Below are 8,401 nucleotides of genomic sequence, written 5' to 3'. Positions count from 1 at the left end.
TCAAAATCGAGCTTTATGTAAAAGATTAAAAATAATTAATTCGAAAAGCAAAGCTAATATGTGTTAATCAGTAGACGCCTCACAAGCTGGCAATCGCGGATAAACATGTCCATTCTTTAACAATTGAGAAATAATTCTATGGTGCACCAAATGAGGTGAATGAGCTACCAAAAGAAATACTTGTAGGAGAGCTTTCTAATTAGCCCGTCCTAAACCTCGGAAACTCCCTAAGTCACTATAGTTAAGCCTTGAAATTTTATGTGCAAGTTTAGTAATCGTTTAATAAGTTAGATATATAAGTCAATCTCTTACCCTAAACATAACAAAACCTGGAGCTACATGAGAGAGAATTGACAAGCACTAAATTGTCTTGGAACAAAAACTACAATTTCTGATCACAAGCTTCGCTAGAATTCACACTAGTAAAAAAAGGATTTTTTCGCGACCAAAAGAACCGATTTGTATAAAGACCAATCGGTGTTATGAAGATAATACCGATTGGTTTGAAAACCAATTGTATTATCTTCATAATACCGATTGGTCTTTATACCAATCATTTAACGATTGTACTTAACACTGATTGACTTCAAAACCAATCGGTACAACCCCCATAAAACACCACAAAATAAATGGCGCCATCTTTTGGCACTTTTGTGAAACATTAGTATTGATTGGTTGCCTTACCAATAGATGATTTCTTAAGCTATAAGTACCAATTAGTACATCTACCAATTGGTGATTCCTTTAAAAATATCCAAAAAATTTGAGAGCTTCCCCTACTCCCGAGATCCCCTTTCATATTTCCCCTTTCTTCTTTCCGCTGCGCGCCGACGTCTATTCAAGGTATCGCCCTCAAGAATCTGCCATCCAAGATTCCACTGTCTAAGATTTTGACCGTCCAAGGTATTTCCTTTCCATCTTTTTCATTTAGATCGGTTCAAGATTCAATTTGGTCTTTTCTTTTAGATCTGCAGATCGACACCCTCTGTCATCTCAATCTTCGCCTCAAGTCTTCAAGTAAGATCTTATTCGCCGCAAATTGATAAATACATATATAGTTTTAGGTTTTAGTTTCTATTTAATTAGATTTTGATATCTTTTTAGGTGTTGATAGGAATTAGGTTTTGATATGAAATAACTTTAATTAAACTAGACTATGATGAGCTACATGATTAATGCAATGGATAGTTTGCTCATATTTTAAATTTCATGACTTAGTTGTAATAGATGTTCATTTCCAATGCAATGAGATGAGTTTTCATTATAGAATTTCATGACTTATTGTGCAAAATTTCATCATTTATTGTGTAAAATTGGTTGACTTGTAATTTAATTATTTATTATGTAAAATTTATTGAAGTTAATCTAGATGAATTGAGAATCGTTTTAAAATAAACTTAAGGTGCCAACTTCTTTTCTTTTCATGAAATGAGCTTCAATTTTGTCAATTTAATTACTTATTGTGTTTAACATGATGGTGTTAATTTAAATGCACAAACCTACTCAAATTGAGCTTCAATTTTATTAGTAGATGATTTTATTTTTTTCATTCCATGTCTTTTTGGTTGAGCGCTAGATCGAGGAGTTGTTGAAGACGTCTTCTTCCTCGCGCGACCTAAGTTCTTCTTATTCATTTGAGTCCGGAGTTTTTCCTCGAATTCAGGTATTTAGACTAAAATCTTAGGTTATAGTTGAAATTGCTAATAAAAGATTATGTGTTTTGATATTTGATTCAGGTTATGATATTGATTTAGGTTATGATATTTGATTTAGGTTATGATATTGATTTTAAGTTTTGACATTGATTTAGGTTATGATATGACTTTTTGATAGATATGGTTTTTTTATATATATTAATTGAGGTTTTGACATTGATTTAGGTTATGATATGGATTTTTTATAGATATTGATTTATGTTTTGACATTGATTTAGGTTATGATATAGATTTTTGATAGATATGACTTTTTGATAGATATTGATATAGGTTTTGACATTGATTTAGGTTTAGATATGGATATCCCTAATAAAAAAAATTGATGATGTATACGAAAAAAGATCGGCATTTTTCGGAATACATTCAAGGAGTGTATTTTTTCTTAGTTTTTGATAGGATTGGCGTAATCGATAGAGACGGGGGTCTGACTATTGATGACGGTTTCGGGAAAACGGTTTGATAGAAATCCTATTAAGGATTTAAATCACTTTCTATTCTGAACAAACCCTTGCAAACTCTTGAACGATTCAAGTGCGGAAATGTTTGCTCATGTTTGAAGCTAAGATCAAAGAATGAGAAGATGATAGAATGTAAATGACACAATAGTTTGTTTACGGATGTTCGGAGCAAACTCTCATACGTCACCCCTTCTTCCAACCACCGGAAGGATTCACTATACGTTTCTTAGAATCAAATACAGTCGCACAATTAGCTCATAGTTGAACAGAACAGACTCTGTTCAACTTACAATATAAAGAAGTATATCACTCAGCTAAAACAATGCTTTGATTCTAACTCTATCTTGATAAACACACAGTAAAGCAAGAAAGCAACTCTTTCGTATATTAGGTTGTATATTCGCGTATGATTCAGAGTATCGATAGATCGATTATTCATCTGTGGTCCTTGAAGATCTTTAAATAGGGAGCAAGTACCAACGGTCGAATCTTCCATAATAACACGTGGAGAGCTTCCATTGGAACGCCTCCATAGTACAACAGACTCTGAGCACCAGGATCGTGGCTGTACCAATCTGCTAGTGCGCCAAATATTCTTCTAAGATATTCCTGCAAGAAACAAGTAGTGGGTAGAATATTTTCTTACGTGGCATTAATCAATTGGTTACAACTGGTTGTCGTACTAATCTTCACTGGAAAGTGGAGTAACATACAACTAGTTGATCGTGGGTAAACGGATGCTAGGTTCAAGCAACTTCTTTAAGCATGACATTAGACGTTTTTCACTTAGACTGACAAGTCTAATGAAATTAGATGCCCACGTCTAATAGTATGATCATTTAGACCACCTGGTCTAATGGGATTAGACGACTCGTCTAATTACGGTTCCCTTCAGACTAATCTGAAGGAGTTAGACTGCACGTCTAACTCTCATCTGTTAGATTGCACGTCTAACTACGCATCCCTTCAGACTAATCTGAAGGAGTTAGACTACACGTCTAACTCTCATCTATTAGACCACACGTCTAACTATGCATCTCTTCAGACTAATCTGAAGGAGTTAGACTGCATGTCTAACTATCATACGTTAGACTGCACGTCTAACTACGCATCCCTTCAGACTAATCTGAAGGAGTTAGACTGCACGTCTAACTCTCATATGTTAGACTACACGTCTAACTACGCATCCCTTCAGACTAATCTGAAGGAGTTAGATTGGACGTCTAACTCTCATCTGTTAGAGTGCACGTCTAACTACGCATCCCTTTAGACTAATCTGAAGGAGTTAGACTGCACGTCTAACTACGCATCTCTTCAGACTAATCTGAAAGAGTTAGACTGCACATCTAATTATGATACGTTAGACTGCACGTCTAACTACTTATCCGTTAGACTGCACGTCTAACTAATTATCCGTTAGACTGCACGTCTAACTACGTCTGTTAGACTGCACGTCTAACTACATATCTGTTAGACTATACATCTAACTACGTATCCGTTAGACTGTACGTCTAACTACGTATCTGTTATACTGTACGTTTAACTACGTATCCGTTAGACTGCACGTCGAACTACGTTTGTTAGATTACACGTATAACTATGTATCTGTTAGAATGCACGTATAACTATGTATCTATTAGACTACACATCTAACTACGTTTGTTAGACTGCACGTCTAACTATGTCTATTAGACTACACGTCTAACTACGTATTCGTTAGACTGCACGTCTAACTACATCTCCGTTAGACTGCACGTCTAACTACGTCTGTTAGACTGCACGTCTAACTACGTCTATTAGACTACACGTCTAACTACGTATCTGTTAGACTACATGTCTAACCACGTCTCTTAGAATGCACGTCTAACTCAATGCATCTAATGACCAATCAGTCTAATGAACCTCAATTAGACTTAGTCTAATATGACATGTTTTCGATACACATGCACCAAAAACGATTAGACGACTTAACTTAAGTTTTATACACACTCATCATCAAAATTCCAATAGTCAAAATAATTTGACCCAACAATTTTCCCCTTTTTGATGATGATGTTAAAACTTTGCATATGTTAACAAAATGAACATCCAACATATAAAAGAAAGAGTTAACCTTGTTCACCAATCTTACAAAAACACTTTCCAAAAACCAATATTCATAAACCAAATTCAAAGAACCAAGTTCATAAACTAATAGAAAATAGTTTAAAAGAAAGGAGATTATTGTTCTTCCTTTTTTATGAGTGGGTTGATTGGGTAGATGAATCCTTCATCGCTCATCCCTTCACCAGTCAAGAGGTTGCGAAAAGGAGGAAGAGAACGGCCACCACGACCAGTTCTACCACTTCGGCCACCACGATCGTCGCTACAACCTCTAGAACTTCTACCACCGCAATCACCGCTGCGACCTTCGCCTCTTTTGATTGGTCTGTCGCTATCATCACCGGTTGTCTTTCGCTTGGACCTGGTGCCTGTTGAAACACCACCACCTCTTCTTCCGCTATTGTCCTCGCCTTGAGTGATAAGATTTTTCTCTTTTTCGGCAACAACCTTGGCATCTTCTTCAGCCTGAATCTTCCTTGCAAAAGAATCAGCCTGTTCTAACCTTTCAGCGTCAGCTCTTCTCATGTTACCTTGAATCTCAACCATCTGATCTCTAAGAAAGCTCATTTCATCCATAACTTCATTATGCATATCAACGACATTTTCTCTTTCGTAGTCAAGCAACCCGGATTGTCGTTTGAAGAACTTTTTCTCAAATTTGGTGTAAGACTTGTTGACGATATGAACCTCATACATGTTCTTCTTCAGCGTCTGCTCCATCTCATTATGAATTTTAAGAAGATCTGCAAATTCCTTTTTGCTTGTTGTCTGAGTCTTCATGATTTTTATCATATTGGATTCCATTATAGCCGTATTCTTCTGAAGAGTTACCATTAATGCAGTCATGGACTTCATAAGTTGTGTGCCGTCATTAGATGATCCTTCGTTAGATGAAATCTCTTGAGAATCTGCTGGAGCGGTTTGAATAGGACTGATGTGAGTATGAACTTGCATAGACTGCTCGGGTCCATTCTTCTCTAAGTCACTTTCAGACTTTTCTTCTTCTTCATCTTCCAAAATCTCTTCACATACCTTGTGAATCTTATCGGACTCATCTCCTGAATGATGAAGATTGACAATATCATCATGAACATTCGCAGCATTGATATTAGGAAATGGCCGAGGCTTGGGAGATCCTGGAATGAAGCATTAAGATAATGGAAGCCCTTCTGAAGATTCATCATTCTTGGCTTGTTCCCCCTCAGATGAGGAACTCTTCTCTGATTCCTTGTCTTTTGAGGGTTCCCCCTTAGATCTAGCAACATCAGGTTGACTAACTTCAGCCTCTTTCTCTAGAGATGCCTCTGCCTCGAGAACAAGGGACTCCAAAACTTCCTGGTTCACCAAAGATTGAACTGGTTCCTTAATACCTTCTTCTTCTTCGATAGTCGGGTTGGTTTGAACTAGTTCCACAGATTGCTCAATACGGGGTTGAGCCATTAGATGTTTTTCCTCTGCTGAAAAATTTCCCATTTCTACAAGAAGAGCAACAGCTTGCTCATCTTCATCAACATTACGATCATCGGACAAATCCATAAGTTCACCTTCATCTGAAAAACTTCCAAATGGACTGGCCCCTAAGCAATTTGCTCCATGAACGTATCTAGTGACTGTAGAGATGTAATCTTCCATAATCTCATCCAACCTTTTCAGAGCTTTTTCCTCTACCTTAGCACATTTCTTAAGAGGGTTGAAATTGGCTCTTCTGGCTTGTAGAATCGGAAAGAGAGATCTTCCTCTTAGATTTGCTTCAACTAGCTCTTTTCTCTTAAGAGCTTCATAAACCTCCGATGTCTTGGCCCATTTCAATACTCTCTTTTCATTGCTTAAAAGCTTTAACCATTGACTACTAATGCTTCTTCCCTTGATGACCTCATCGTACTTGATAGACATTCTATTCAAGACCCAAGTGTCAAAAATTTTGATCTTTTCAGTAGCAATGTTGTTGGCCTGATCCATCATGAGATTGACAATACATGTTGCTTCAGAAACTTCCTCATTAGAGTCGATAGCAACTTCCTTCCCTTTTCCAATAACTTCAATCGGCTTTGGAGTGGGCATTGGTTCCCAATTGTGATTCCAGCAGTTTTTCTTGTGGAACGCATAATTTCGTGGGTAGTAAGAGGTTTGACAAAGAGTCCCGGCGTGGGTTCGGCTGGAACAAGCTTTTCGGTCACTAAGGACTCTATTGGGACATGATTTGCAACAGGAGGCTCTACGACTAATAAAGAGATTGCTTTTTCAGATACAATACCAGTATCAAGGGTAAGAACTACACCTTGCTCTGGTTCAAGAGACTTTGTAGCACCAGCGGCTACAAGATCCGATTTACGGACAAGAGACAGAACCCTGTCAAAAATTTTAGTGTTTGGACCAACTGGCTCAATAGTTGGCCCGGCAGCAGATTCCTCAACAAGAATAAAAACAGATTTGTCTTGTTCCAACACAGGAACATTAAATTTAGGAACTTCGGCCTGAGATTTGGGAGGGGTTACCTTCGATGACGCTTTCACAGATATAGATGCCCTAGGCGCCTTTGATTTTTCTCCTCTTGAGATAGAGGACCTGGATGGCTTTTGTAACTGACTCACAGCTGGAGACAGGGGAGACATGGGAATGGCAGCAAGTTCGACTGGACCTTGCCTGACTCTAGAATCGACAATTCCAGAATCCTTCTTCGAAGAACTCTTAAGACTGGTAGAACTCGCCTCAGATTCGTTGACAGTTTTAGATCTTTTGGCTCCTGTAGACTGGACAGAAGCCACTGGATGTTTGGACCGAGTAACACACCTTCCTCCTGTCTGTTGGCTTGATGCTCCCGAGAGCGATTCTTTGTTGTTCTTCATTCGGACGAGGGTGTTGGCAATGGTAAAGAAAATGAGCACCCGAGTCGAGTTGATCGGCTCCAAATCCCCCATAGGGACCCCTAAATGTTCCAACAAACGACTTAGTTGAGCAGAAAAGTTTACACTTTCCTTATTCTCTTGATTGATCGCAAAGCATAGATTCTGGTAAAAATTTGAGCCCCAGTTGACCTGAATTCCTTTTGAAATGACCGACATGTAGTCAAAACGATCTTGACTGTATTAATGGAAAGACCCAACCTTCCCCTGAAGCGCTTTAGCCACTACATCATTCAACAAAATAAACTGGGGTTTTAGAGCCTTCTTACTTCTGTTAAGTTGAATCTCCAAGCCATCAACGGAGAAAACCGTCTTCATCTCTGCAGTGACTTCCGATGGCAGATTCAGGTTGAATGTGTTTCCCTCCGACGGAAGTTCGAAGAACTCCGCATAAGAAGCTTCGTTGAAAGAAACTTCTTTATCATTCATGGTTGCAACAATGGAATCGCCAACCATCGTCGCCGATTTGAAGAACTCCCTTACTTCTTTTTCATGGAATATGAATGGGCCGTCAAGGTACTTCCTGATACCGAAATATTCAAGGGTTTTAAACATCTTGACCACATCTTGCTGATCGAATGTGTAGACGGAGGGAAAATCAACCTGCAGAGTACAATGACCAAGTGTGATTCTCTTGTTTCCCATTTTTGACAGAATGCGAACATACACAAGATAAACAAGGGTTTCTTAGAAAGAAAATCGAAAAAATCTAGGGTTCTTGAGAGATTTGAGAGAGAAAAAGCTTTTTCAATCTCATGCAGAATGTCCTTATATAGACTCTCAAGAGTCGCATAGTATAACCGTCATATTTCCTAGGGGTATGGTCCATCAATTAATATTAGACGTCCTTTCCAAGCAGTCATCATTATTTTGAGGGTATATTAGTCTTTTTCTCTTAACTTAAAAGACAAGTGTCTTCATATTATTCGGAGATGACTATGTTTCTGTTTGAGCGGGAAAATTAGATATCACCTCATGTGGGACAATTGTCCTTGATCGGTCTAATACACACGTAGTTAGACGTTTTTCTTACTTACACCAACCTATGAAATTTAAATGTCTATTAGACGCATGGGTCTATTAGACGCAAGCGTCTAATCATGTGTCTTCTAAACGTCTAACGTCTATTAGACGTCGACGTCTAATTACGCATGAACAACACGCATTAGACGCGTGTTTGGTTAGACGTGAGCATTCACTTTCTCTTGACGTAAAAACGTCT

This window comes from Impatiens glandulifera, chromosome 1 (genome assembly GCF_907164915.1).
Source record: "Impatiens glandulifera chromosome 1, dImpGla2.1, whole genome shotgun sequence".
NCBI lineage: Eukaryota > Viridiplantae > Streptophyta > Magnoliopsida > Ericales > Balsaminaceae > Impatiens > Impatiens glandulifera.
The sequence above is the reverse complement of the archived record's forward strand: the minus strand, read 5'-3'. Positions refer to the sequence as shown.